The 14,960-nt window shown below is 32.8% G+C and overlaps 1 long non-coding RNA gene across 1 annotated transcript; it reads left to right on the forward strand.

Annotated features, from left to right (window-relative positions):
* Nucleotides 1-12,825: 12,825 nt before the first annotated feature.
* LOC125502472 lies at nucleotides 12,826-13,618 on the forward strand. Its single transcript, XR_007280225.1, has 2 exons — nucleotides 12,826-12,974; nucleotides 13,365-13,618. It is a non-coding gene; the product is annotated as an uncharacterized LOC125502472 (long non-coding RNA).
* The last annotated feature ends 1,342 nt before the right edge of the window (nucleotides 13,619-14,960 follow it).

A 14,960-nucleotide genomic window follows, 5' to 3' on the forward strand; every position in this document is an offset into this window, starting at 1 on the left:
TCTAATTATTTGATAATATGGCCACACAATCAAATTTTTTTTGATGTGGGGTTGATGCAGATATCCTGATTAAGTTCAACTCTTTTGGGTTATCGAGAAAATTGCAGTTTTTTTGGAAACCATATTTTCGCGACTTTCTCGAAAACCTTTAAAACACCATTTTTGATAGAAAGCTTTGTTTCCTAGAAAAAAAATAAAATAATTTCGAAAATCCAGCAAAATCTTTGGCAAATATTTTTTTTTCAAACTATTCCTTGACAGGTTACATATGGAGAAGTTGCATGACAACTCGTCTTTCGTTGGTTCAAAAAATCTTCTTATGTGAGCTACAGTGGAAAGACGAAAAAGCTTGTACAGGCCCTTATGGAGGGGAAATTTTCAATATTGAATAAAAGTGTCAAATGACAATAAAATTGGTGAAAATTGACACCAATTCGTATTGAGACAAATACGAATCAACTCCATGTCAAATCGATTCGGTAACCCGGAGGAAAAAAAAACTCCATTTAACTCCATGTAATCGGTAACATTTGGTATCGGTCAACTGAAATGCTTCCCAAAAATCAGAAAACGATGCTGAATGTATTCTAGTTAGACCGAAACAAAGCCAATAGATTTGGTTAATGATTTTAGAATCCCTTAATGAGAAGCTATAAGTTTACGATTTTAGCCAAACCAATTATGTAATCGAAAAAATGTTGGAGAATTATTGAAAAATTCAAGGAAAAATTCGATTGAGCTGGCGATGCCATTGGTCGATGGAGGGATAACGAATAACGAAGCTTTAAAATTCACTGAAATCGATTGCAAGAAGATAAAAGGTTGACTTTCAAAATTCGAGTTAAAGTTGGAAATCGATTTTGAGCATCAAAAATAAGATCAAGTTTGGTATTGGAAATTGTCGTTCCTATGTTGGAAAATGTTTATAAGTTTATATGTGTTTTATTATTTATGTCCCTATGTTTATAAGACATGAATGGTAGTTTACCTCTATCTTGCTTTTGAATAAAGCGCAGGTACAGATGTATAGATTTTTTCCGCATAAACGGTTCTTCTCAATTAGACTTTGATTCTGACCTGATAGTCAAACTGACAGCGGATTTGGATTCAGCAGGTCATACTGCTACAGGATATAAGTGTCTCAACACCAGATCAAAAAAAATTGGTTGTGTGGCTGTGTAATCTACTATAATTATGATGAAAAGGGAATTCAGAAGCGATTGCAACATATTTAGAATTGATAATGCGGTTGGACTTTCATTGTCTTAGAAAAGTATTGAAAATTCAGAAGAATGACTATCATCTTTGTTACACAATGGAAGCAAAATCAAATTATTTTATCTCACTATTGTGCCACCAGAATTGGATTTAGGAATAGGTTTTTCGTCGTAGCAATGATTAACGAACAGGCGCGCTTAGCTGGTGCATAAAACTGTTTGTAAAGTATTATTCCTTATCTCTGAATTTTATACTCTTTTTCTCTGTGCTTATCTTTTTATAATCGATCGTTTTTACATACTATTGCATAATCAGACATGCTGAGGTTCCAATTTAAAAATATTTTCTAAAGCCAAATGACATCTGTCGAATATAAGAGACAAGTAAGGCAAAATATTACGTAAGCCGAATTTACTGTAAATTGCAGTAAAGTTGACTTGACCAATTTGAGGAAGGTAGAATGTAAAAGACAGTGAGAAATCGTAGCTCCTACATATACTCATCCGACAACCTACTGACAGCCGCAGAGCTATGAAAGACGTAATTCCCTAAGCCCATGGAGAACTAGTTTAAATTCTAAAACTTAACTAGCTTGGCGAAACTTTTTATTTTTCTATACTCTGAACAACTCAAGATTTAAAAGATTTCAGGATTTTGTGTTTGACCTGCTACAACGTCTCAATTATTTATTAGAAGTATTATTAACAAATTAAATTAGGGAAGGCCATTTTCAGGGCGCAATTTTCAACTATGCGTGCTAATCTGCATTAGTTCGAATCAAAACAGAATGCAATCAGTTAACGGAATTGTTGTTCCCACATAGGTCTACTTAGCCGGTAAAATAGCTAATTGCATTTAGTGATTGCCGCATCCGTATTTGGCAACAGTTCCCATTGTTTTCAATACTTTCCCTGTCTTAGCCACTCTTTCTTCTCTACAAAAAAATACATCGATAAACTGTTAATTATAATAATTTTATTAATGCTCCAGATATTTTGTATTATTTTGACAATTTAAATATTGTGTCTTAGGGAAATACTTAAGAATGTGTGAATAAAACTGTAAGCATTGTTTTTAATTTTCCATGTAGTAAGAACTTTCACATGGAATAAAGACTGAGAATTTTCAACTACTGACTTAAAATCGAGGGGAAAATTTCTGGTTTATGCTTTGCAAGCCGTAGTAAATACTAAATAATTATAAAATAGATGAAAGTTGGACTTAAAAGTCAAAACATGGCAGATTTTATAAGAATGGGTACATGGTGAGACAAAATATGGAGCGAGGAACGCAATTAGCGATTTTAAATTAAAACGTTTTTTCGAGGTTTGACGATATCAATTTTCGACCAAAATCAGATTACTAAACATAAGTTACTCTGTTAAACCAACACAAATTAAGTAAGCACTTGTTATTTTTAAGAACATTTGTAATATTTATAAGTGGAAACTCATTCTTTTCCAGCATTTACTGCCTAGTAAAAGTAAATTGCTATGCACTTAAAATGAAGTATTAGCTCTTCATAATAAATAGTTTATACTTTAAGTGTTTACTGCTGTTTTATTCACTTGGGCCACTGAGTAATTGCACAAAAATATGAAATTTTGCAACAACACTAATCAAAATGAAGAAAAGAAACGCCTTATAAACTGTAAAAGTTATGTAGTCGCTCTAGTCTTGTTATTTACTTCCCTATGAGCATTTTTCTGCAACTTATGTGCATTTTTTCAACAAGCTGCTTATGTGAAGCAGGTTTAAAGATTAGCTTCAAGCCCTCTCTCTCCTTCTTATCTCCAAAACCGCAATCTAACAGACCTTGCATTTTTTTTAAACTAAAATATTATTCGTTATTAACATATCGCCCTTTCCCACCCATCTATTAGTAAATTATTAACCGATAATGTTGGTTATAAAATATCGTTTCACAGCCGCTATTTTAATGTATCAGAGCAATAAAGAGAGTCGATGTTGAACAGAGAGGTGTTGGCTAAATGCACCAAAGAGGACTCAGAAACTGGAAATCCTACTCTAGTCGTATTTGTCCGCTACGTCGAGTTTTCAATCAAGTCCTTTTGATGCCCGTAAAATCAGGGGTGTAACTACGACTTTTCATAATTTCTCAACTGTCCTGTTATGAGCATACAAAAGGAATGATTATGCGCTCAGACAACATATAAAATAGTTTTACTTTAAATGTACAAATAACAAAAACTTCACATAATAAGCATTCAAACTACTGCCGAATAGTTGCTGATGTACGCCAATGTAATTAAGCACGAAGAAAAGAGCACACCAACAGTGTCCTTGTTAAACTGTACATTTAGGGGTATTCAGCTTATTGTTGTTTAGTTTTAGTATTAGGGGTGTTTGACTCGGGAAATGGGAAAGGGCTTAATTCTTTTGAATTTTTTTCAACGTTAAATTTTTATTGAGAATTCATCGTTAAACCTCTCGTGAAAAGCAGGGATAGCAAGTTAAAGCTACTCGAAAGCTCAACAGTTTCGCTGCATTAAGTTTCCACGCATCTTCACTTTTGGAGAAAATCCCAATAGATAATCTTGTAATTTTTAGATATTCGGCTTTCCTTTGTTTTGACGCGCTTAGTTTGACGATCCAATCGTATCCAGCAAACAAAACATTTGAAAAATAATTTCTGTTTATAATATATATTTTTTAAATAACACAATACAAATATAGTCAAGTTAAACGCGCACGGCACTGCACAGAATACACGAGTACATTCAGGCAGTTCCTGGAACAAATTATTGAATATAATGAGCCAAAGAAAGTAATGCCACTAGAAAATTAATAAATTGGAAATTATTTAAATGCTTCTCTGACACTGGACAGGGTTTTTCATAAAACTCTTCTTCAGATATGGATATTGAAATTTCAACCCGAAGTATAACACAAAAATCCTCATATTTTCGCAACAATATCTGGTAACAGATAAGAAGGAAATGCCGTTCAACTTTAATCAATTTGTAGCTGCAAAAAGGTTTCAAAAAATAAATACGAGCTTATTACATTCAAAGAGTAATCTTAGTAAACTTAAGCTTAGGAAGGCTGTAAAATTGGACACACTTTATAAACTCTCCCAGTAGCATGCAGTGTAGCAGAAAATTATTCAACGTCAAAGTTAATCTACAATAAAAGTTTAAAACTTTATCTGCCATTACAACTAGGACAAGAATTTTTTAATATCGGACTAATATGTCTCGTGTTTGCAAACAAAGACTTTAGAAACTTGGATAGTATAATATACGTGAAATTGCCCAGTAAAAAATAATTTTGGGGAAACTTTTCAACACCTAAAAATATGAAGTTCCTGTAATCTCCGCTTATTAAGACATCTTCCAGAAAGGGTTCGGCAGTTTAGGTCCCACGTGTGCAACTTTTGACCTCCGCAGAGGACAAACAATCCATTTCAGATCCCTTAAGGACCTTAATCCAAGCATATCCCTATGTCCGCGCCAATGGCAGTCTCTGATCTTTACGCTAGACGTGAAATCCTCCAGTCCTACAGTGCTAGTGCCGTATAATAAAATGATTAGATCACTTCATTGAACATTAGGAATTACTTTCGGCTACTGTTCGTGTTCTGAAATTTGTCCTCTTTTAATTGCCTTAATTGCAATGAAGATTTTGCTAGGTCTAAACCCTTACGTTCCGTTCTAAAACAATTAAAAAATACTGTGACCCAGGCTTTCGAAATGAAAACAAAATGCAACATGTGTTACACTTGAATGCGAAAACGAGGAGATTTTTTGTGACAAACGAATGTAACTTGGCTTTTTTAAAGAAAGTCTTCCGGTGAATTTATTGCCTTTGATAATATTCGCATCATATTCACTAAAGCCTTAGGATATTGGTTAGATTGCCAATATATCTCCAATAAAACGCGCTTCGATATTTAAACATGTTTATTGAATTGTTCAGTTATTTGCAGCTGGGGAAAATTTATGTCAATAACACCCACAAGCTAATTTAGCAAACCAAAATAATGCATTGTAACAGTGGTATATTAATGTAATAATATCGAAATTATTAGGTCGAGAAAGAGTACTGAAGCTGAGAAATGTAGTTTATGTATACCTAAACGGATTCATATTTCTTAACAATATTATGTCGGCTGCAACGAAAACTAGTAAAGTGCTCCCAGTAGGCTTTTCATCTTAAGCTGACCTGATTCTAATAAGAGTGGATTCGACGAAGAGCACAGGGTTTATTTTCTCCCCTAGAACTTTCCCAGTCACTCATTGATCAGAAATTCCTCGCTACCACAGTTTAAATTAAGTTATTTGTTTGTTGAAATTGAATGCTCCTTACGTAAATTTTTAAATTTATCTATTTATGTATCATTTATTACAGGATTTTAATTTTTAAATTTTGCCCATGGACTAGAGCGTTTTAATCGCATACTTTCGATTGTAGTTCGCAGCAAAGGTATTGAATGCTTGACATTAAACAAGGAAATTATCGCTAGTCCAGGAAATCGTAAAATGACAATTAGCAATACCGTGATTAATTAGTCTATATCAGAATCCTTCGAAATGGTGTGACCTGAATTATATTATCGTATAGTTACAACAAAATTTTGTATGATGGTTTAAAAGTCTTCCCTATTTTGAGCATTAATATGTCTGCTCGGATGCCACCGAGCAGCTGTGTTTAACATTTTTTAGATACTTTCTCTTGTGATAAAATTACAGAAAATATTTGCTAAATACTTAAGTATCCAAGACATATAGATTTTTAAGATGTATATAATTTAGATTAGAGTAGAGAGTAGTATCGAGTTTTAATTAGTACAGCCACCCAAAATCCAATGATCTGTTTTTGTAAGTCCTATGCTTATATACACCTGACGAAAATGCGCTTCAAACCTGATGAATATGCAAAATCGGTTAAGAGTTGGCGGCTTCTAAGCAAAAAAGTTGCTGCTTTTGAAAACTGTAAATATTTGTTTCAAACCCGCTTAAGTATAATGTTCTTTTGGCCGATTTTTCATTTCTAATTTGGATAAAAAACCGGAAAAGCTCTGATTGATCGAGATTGTCCACGTTCTTCACTCTTTGTTAAGCCAAGTAAATAAAGTTTTTTTTTAAATTACCAGTAACCTTTTCAGTGGCTGTGCTCTTTTGGGAATGTTGAATTAGTTAATAGATTCAAAATAAAACTGGTTTAGCAAAGTGAGTAGCATATCTGTTAAAAATATTGCTCAGATGGCACTTGATGGTGGATAAAATGAGTAAAATAAAATGTTGCGGAATTCTTTTACGTCGAATGGCATTAAAATTAACGACAAAAAAGATATAATTCTGTTCTAACTGCTCCAAAATAATAAATCTCTCTTAGTTTTATTTTACTTTTTTGCCCCAAAGTGCCTGTTGAGTCCTTATTTTTCCTACTGGGTCTACTTTCGTAGCCCTAAACTGTTAACCGGAAGGCAACACTGCCGAGTCTACATTTACGGACTTCATCAATCACTTACTGCAGCTTCGAAGTTGTCTATTAAGTACGGGGAGCTCATTACTTGGGAAACAACACTTCGGCCCTTAACCAATATAAATTCGTTGATATCTTTTATCCTAAAAAACGTCGGAATTTTACTGTCTGGATTAGGAAACTTGCCGGCTAGTTTAATTATCTGCACTATAATCAGAAATAAATTACTTTTGCACAGGAAAGCACAGTTTCAATTATTTTGCACTACTACATTGCACAAATATCAGTCTTATTAAATTTCCTGCGATTTGGTCAAGGCATTTACAGACTATAGAATTTGGTAAGACATTATTGGATAAGAAAATTTATTATAATATACCATCCCACTTCTACTGCAATAAAATCCGCTCCTGAATTTATTTTCCGATTTACCCTTTATTGCTCTGTACCCGGAGCAAGATTTCGAAACCCTTTGGAGATACTTTTACGATCGTCAGAGTCTCAATTATGTCATGTTCCTTAGATTCGCCTGTGTTTACAATTATTCTTTGTTTGAAATTATCTGATATTCTCATCAGGCTCAATAAATATCAGTCACTATGATTACCAGACGGGTAAAAACTGAACAATTTGCAAGGATACAGATAGGCTTCTTGAATATGTATAAATAAGTTACTCGGACTAAAAGTTGAAGTTTTTGTTTAAAGCTAAGCCAGAATATTTTTGTGATCTCCAACTGTATTTTTTTGGATTTTGTCAGTTTAGAGAATCAACCAAAATATACTTCTGTTATTATGTACACTTAAATAAATTATTTTTTTAAATTTTAAAATTCAATTAATAAATTTATTTTTGCACAAATTAACTGTCTTTTCCATTCTTCAGGACTCAATAAATTCTACAGTCTTTAGCTGTTCATTTTACCGCGGATCATAATAAATTAATTTTCCATCCAATAGAAGATAACTCTACCTGGCTAATATTTAATAATATATTATAAAAGAAGCCCTTAATAGAACAAGCTCTGTCCATTCTCCCATATTTTACATCGCAGCTATGAGCCCATAGAATATCGCTTATCTGCGAACATATTTCAGTATAAGGCCCCGAATATGGGTTACTAAACTAAGCTACATGTAATGTTTCACAAGCCAACATATGCATATTTACTTTTGCCGCCTAATGGTGGAAGGATAGGTCCAGTCTTGTTTGCTCAAACATCCATCAGTCAGTTTGAAAACCTATGTCATATTTTGTCATAGATTTCACTAAAAATTTAAATCGGGGTTATTAAAATATTAACTTATGCCTCACAGTCTAAGATGCAACCCCCCAATTTCCAATAGCAGAAAAATAAAATGTGAAAGCCGCAAGTTATTCGAACGAATTTATCCAGATAACTTCTCTTGCCAATATCCCCGAAATCAGTTTTCGTCGGCTTCCACTGCATTAAAATACCTCTTAGTTAATTATTCTACTGTTCCCTTCGTTGCGTTTGCAACAACACTTTTATTAGATATTTGGTTGCAGTATTGTTTTCGGCGAATTTCCTGAATATCAATTGTAGTTGGTAAATTGAACATAATGTAAGGTAATAGACGGATTATTGCCTTGCATCTTTCGGTATTTGCAAAATACATAACTATGGTAGCAGGCTGACAGCTTCTTCGTCCTTTATTTCAAATATTACTTTGCATATTGATAGTCATTTATTGCATCCAATTTTATTATTATTACAGAAAAAAAAACTTTCCTCAGGGTATTTAGTATTTAGAATTTACAATTAAAAAATCATAATTGATAAACTCTCAAACGATAAATATTTGTCTATGGGTTCATTTTGAAAATACAACACAAAATGTTTTTGCGAATTCATTTCACTGCAAGTACTAGAACAAGCCCGCAATGGAAAAATCCAACTGAAAAAATACCAATATGGAAACGCGGCTTTAAATTCCACTCGTGACGATTTAAAAGTCCTCAAATATGCTGAAAAGGCCACAGAGTAAATTCTCATAGCCAACATCCTTTGTACTTGATTGCCTCTGGATGAAAGGGAATAGCAGCTTTGGAGTAAACGTGCGACTATTGTCCGCTAAATATAATCTGTACAAGTAGATTCCATAGTAATTGAACAAGTTGCTTAAAACATTCCCAATCAGTACGATATTTTAATATTCAATACTAAAAATTTAAGATGCATCTAGTTACTTACATTTACTTTAGTGTTGAAAATGTCCAGAAGCAAAGCAAATTGAAATTGGTCTTGAAAATGCGAATGAGATAAATTAAATTTTTCGTATTTCCATATATTCGCAATTAGTTATTTTAATATTCCCCTTCTCTTTATCTGAAAAGTGCAGGGAAACTAAAAAGTGGAATCTGCGAAAAAATTAGCAAAAACGTTTTTTAAATTTGCGGACTACACGGAAAGTAAAATGCATTGAAATTTATTTTCTTCGCTCGAAAATCTGCACCTGGCACCCAAGCAGAAAAGGTACATGCATATTAGTTTGAACAAATTTAGCTGATCGAAAATTTCCATGATGGCTTTATCTCGTTAGGCGAAGTTAGTTCCACAAGTTATACATAAGAATATTTGAACTACGCTTATTATACAATTGGAAGATAAAATATTATATAATATGTATCAACATAATTTAGCAATTGCATTCAACTAATTGCTTATGGCTAGTAAGAAAACAACATTTAATCTAGTTATATATAAGCCAAAAATTGGGTGATTCATGCGTTTCAAAACGTGGAAATCAATAGCTAAGGGTGGGAATTTTAGACAATAATTCCTCTGAAACATTCGCGATAGAAGCACAGCGGATATTGAGCAAATGTTAGCTTGGTAGATGAATAAACAGTTACCCACTTGTACATTCTTTTGGTTTGGATAGACTCTCTAGAGCCGATAGAGACTTTAAAGCGTTTTCGGAAAGTAACAAAAATGTTCCATAACATATTTAATGTGTTTATATTCATTATGCATTGGAAAAATGCATCTTACTTTTTTCAGTCAATTGGAGTTTTAGATATTCTTATGCAAAATCTTAAACAGCAGTGCCTCACACTGCTAAATTACTTAATTTATAGAAATAAATTAAACTGTTACGAAAATTCAATCATGACCAGACTGTATATTAATTTATAATTGTTGGTGCTCTCGAATTCATTTACAAAAACTGTCGATAATAATATGAATGAAATTTCCGAAGAGAAATCTACAGTTCATAATGCTCTATTTGAAGTTGAAAGTGTTTAACCAATATTAAATCGTATAATATGTAATTATAAAAATATACAGATTTTTATAGCAGCAAATATTCGAGAAGCCACCTGAAAGATTTATTACTGGAACGAATCGATTGTCTTAAAGGAATGTTAAGCAATTTAGATTAAGGCAAGCCGAACTGGCCTTTTGTCTGCCAAGTAATTGTATAACTTAATTTAAATTTACTCTGCATTTGTAGTTTAGTTTGGTAGTAACGGCTTTCGGTTAGTTATCTTAATTTCACCTTACGCCGCTTTTAATTCTTGGGTGTATATAGGTGATGTTATCGTCTACGGATTAAAGTTAAAGTACTTTCCATTTCGCATATTTGATAGAACAAAGTTTCGAACTACAGTGCTAAGTATTTAAATTTTAACTTTAATTGGGGATCAAAGTCATGCGGTTTTAAGTAATTATGCAAATTTGAGAGGAAGATTTTGTTAAAACAATACATATTCAAGTTAAGTTTTCCGTTGGAAACTTCAGCACTGTTCTAAGACATGAAAATCAATTTCCAGCAATATCTGAAACTAAATATATAAATAAAAACTGAAAATAAAAATAAGTTTTTAATTTCATAATCGTAGTGCGTAGTGATTAGTCAATATTTTTGTTAGTTTTGAGAGTAATTTACAGGCCTTTTTTGTATGAAATGTGTTGTATTGAAGGCAATTGTAATTGATTAAAAATACATAAAACCTTAAACAGTTATTAATCCAGAAACTTAGCAATCATTCGGAAATTTCAATGTACTATTTATTTGAAGTTAAGTTTGATAGTTACGGCTATAGGGTAGAGTTATCTCCATGTTACGTTAGCGATGAGCTAAAGAGAGAGCTAGAGATGAGCTAAAGCGTGATTTTAAAATCACTGTTATAACTGTGAATGCGATTTTTTTAAACTGTGAATTTAACCTATGAATGTGATTTCACTTGTTGCTGCCGGTTTGGTGATATAGCAACGTCACAAGGTGAGGAGCAATGGTAAGTCACTTGCAGAAATAGTTTTAAAACATTTGAAATTCATATATGTTAAATAGGTAAACTTATTTAGCTATACAACAAATATGTGATATACTTAAAGTACACATGATTTTAAGGAAGCTAATAAATAACAGCCCCTGCAACTAGCAACTGGCTACACATTTTGTAAACTCATGTACTCTAAAAAAATTAAAATAGGAACAAAAACTATTGTTTTACGCAGAACGAATAGCGTATGTGGCTCTTAATTCTTTGTGAACAAGCTATATTTGATTTTAATTTTTGATCTGAAAAAACACTATTTGTGTGAAAATAGGTACAAAAATATTACTTTGCTACTCCTCGCAAGAATTTTCAGAATTTATTGATATTGTGGGATGTTGCATTCCATGTGCCGTTTCAAATTCGACGTACTTGTTTTGAAAGATAATTTTGCTTTGCAGAAATTGCATTTTTCAAAATTCATTCATTCATCTAAGGCAGAAAATAAATTCCACGTAAAATTTAATTTCTGTCGCTTAGCTTTATACATAATTTTATTAGGGTTCGTTCTTTCGATGGGCGACATGAGCAACATATGATCACTACACGCAACTCGCAATAGTAGCATTAGCAGTAAAAATCGCTCTTTAATATCACAGTTTATTTTTGCGTTTGTCACAGTTTGTTATTGCTATTTATCAATCGCTTTTAAAAAATCACAATTAGTGATTTGTGGCTCAACTTTAGTAATAGGCATTAACGGTTGCGAAAATATTTTAGGGACAATTCAATATTGACCATTTTGGGAATTAATCAGAAAGAACTTTTCTAGTGTGAAGTTCGTGACGATTATTTGCAATCATACGAGCGGTTGAGAAGTAAACTCAAGTTAATTTAATCCCTTCAGTACAATAATGTGTAGCGCGGTTTGTAGAACACTAATGTTAGACGCGATTGCCGAGGGTATGATAAATGGATATATTAGTTTTATTATTAGGGACAAATTAGGAGATTCATTATTGAGCAGAAATCTTTGTGTGAAAAGTTTAAATATATTGACTTGCAATAAATATAATCGGTTGCCTCTAACAGAGTCTTTCATTCATATTGACCTGCGATTTATGCATACTTCCTTCAACATTAACTTGATTTGAAAAAGTGCAAGAGGTGGAAACGGTAGAAATAATACATCTAAACTTTATCAAAATTTATGAGTAATTCGGCTTCAAGCGACATCGGATTGTTAAACTTAATTGCCGTAAAATTACAGAATTATATTTTTCTGTTAGACTACAAAATTTTTCTAAGCATTGACAGTTAATTTGTATTATGGGAAACTGCTGAGATCCTTGTCAATTTAATGTCCTAATTGATGTACAGAAGACACAAAAATTCGAAGATAACAATCCAGCTGTTATAGCACACCTCCCGTTTTTGGAGCTGCATTTTGCCAAATTGAGTACGGAAAACTCATTTATAAATAGTGAAAAAGGTATAATTCTATCTTAATATTTATATATAATATATAAATGATATATATTTATATATTTTAATATTATCATATTCATATGATGATATAGCCGATTGAAGCATTTTCTAAGAACATGTAGATTTTGTTTGATCGGCCAGTTTAAGGTTCACGTTTTCCAGTAACCCGCTTAGCAAATTTGCGGTGTGTCATGTAATTCAAAGTTACGAAATAAAAAAAACCCGCAATTTGTAAAAAAATTGTAAATGTCAAATTGCTGTCAGAAAAGCGCAAGCGTACAATGCGTACAATGCGTACAATTTTAAATCGACAATTTACGTCAAATGTCCAGACGTATGATGGATATTTTCTGATAGGTGGCCATGCCATGCGGACGTAATGACAGCGCTGAAACTGACACATTTAGTTCTTTTGCCCTTTGTCACTGTCACGTAGTACATTGATATCGTAAATTAATTGAATAACTAAGCAGTTTCATAATGAAAATCCAGCAGATTACCGTTCCTATTTCAACTCTTCCCGACGAAGATCTTCCAGCATGGGCAAAACACCTTGAGTGTGCCGCCAACAACTTGTAAGTACCTCAGAGTGATAAGTCCCATTATTTTGACAGTTGGGTTACCAAATCTAGGTTAATTTTGAATATCTTATTTATTTTTTGATTGTTTGTGTTCTCTTGGGGTTTCAACTATCGAAAAATTAACTTGTTGGAACGGAAATTTTTAAGTCATTTAGCCGCTGGGGACTATGTCTTAAACGTGGATCTGTTCTGGGCTTTTTGCGGGTGCGCGTTACGGGATGTTTACTGAAGCTTCTTGCGCACGAATGACTTACATTCCCACCCTTAATACAAGTCTTGATTCAGATGTAGCTGAGGACGTAATTTGCCAAAGCTGGCAAAACGTCAGTAATAATTGTTTCCCTGGAATTTCAAACTAATTATCCTATGTTGCTTTAATTTCAGGCATCTGTTCGAGCCAATAACTGCGGGCGAACTGACTAAGCTAAAGGAAGACTTAGAGAAAGTCTACTTTGAAATGTGGAAGAGATCATATCAGCCGGTAGTTGCTGAGATTAAAATCCGACTTGCACAGTTGAAGAAGTGAAACTTACAGGCTGTATTCCTTGTTTTAAAATTGTTTGTGTTAAATTAAACCAATCACTGATACTACGATGTATTGCCATCTGTAATAAATGAAATTAAATATTTTAAAATGATGGGAGGCTTTTAATTTTATTTAAATTTGAATGTGTTAGTGAGACAGGTTTCCAAACTAAGTCATTTTGCGCTGGTTTTAAACTGGTAACTTGGTAAGCTTTTGCTAGTTTATCAGCAAAATGTATTATTGCAACGAATCTGGTGGTTTAAGGGATACATTGATAATTTTTGTTCTTCGTTATCTTAACTTCTTGGCTTTAAGAGTTAACAGCATATGATCAAGTACTACTTCTATTGTCATTTCAAATTGAAACCAGTTATCTGATCTCGATATACACTTGCGGCAGCAAACGTGCTATTTTAACTTGGGACCACTTCGAACTCGAACTTTTACAGGTTAGCTATCCGATTCGGCCTTAAAGTTAAAGGAAGCATTTTAGGAACAATTCGCTATTCCCGAGTTCGCCAATTTAGTGAAAACGTGAAACGAAAACAAAAAAAAAAGTGTTTTAGTATGAAGTTTACGATTATGTTTGTAGAATTGTAGAAGAAAAATATTCAAAATTCACCACAAGTTAATTTAATTATTTCTGAACAATAAAGTGTTGTGGTATGTAAACCTCCTACACTAATTTCAATTCGTCCTTTCTGAAATTTTGTTTTAAAATATTAAATATGATAAGTAAATAAAGCCAACGTAGTACAAATCGGACCAATAATTTGTTAGCAAACTAGTTTATGGCTAGGATTTATGCAAGAAAAAGAAAAAGTTCTTCTAAAATGGGCCAAAAATTATATGGATCATTCCCAGTTTTAATAAGAATTATTTTGTCTCATTATCATGTTTAATTAAATAAGATATGACCAAAAACTGCGAAGATATGACCAAAAATGACTATGAAAGAATTTGTTGTTAATACTTATGTTACTAATGCAACAGGCACTTTTTGGCCAAAGGCTGGTGTACTGTTTCGTGAATTTAAGAACACTCCTCTCTTTTGTCCTTTAGAAAGCTTAAAATGTCCTGTTCACAGCCGTCGTATAGGTACTATTATCGTCGTATAGGTAACGATTATTGATAAATCTTATTAATACTAATAAGCGTATGGAAGTTGGAAGCAAAAATTGTTCCAAATGTGCACGGAAATTTCGCGATATGCTGGAGAAATCGGGAAGAACAAAACGTTTCAAGTTAAGTTTTCGTGCGAGTGATGAAAATCGTGCACTTTCGGAGTCGAGCAATCTAAATCAACAAAATGATTTTGAATAGAAAGAAATGTGCGTATTTTTCAACAAGAACAATAGTTTGGAGGTCCTGAAAATATGGAAAATTTTGAAGAAGGACGTTTCAGCGAAAGTACAGATGATGTTAGTGAAGCTTCTGAGCTCACAAACAATAAT

This window comes from Dendroctonus ponderosae, unplaced genomic scaffold, assembly GCF_020466585.1.
Source record: "Dendroctonus ponderosae isolate FM_Combo_2020 unplaced genomic scaffold, Dpon_F_20191213v2 Dpon_F_20191213_1, whole genome shotgun sequence".
NCBI classification, from domain to species: domain Eukaryota; kingdom Metazoa; phylum Arthropoda; class Insecta; order Coleoptera; family Curculionidae; genus Dendroctonus; species Dendroctonus ponderosae.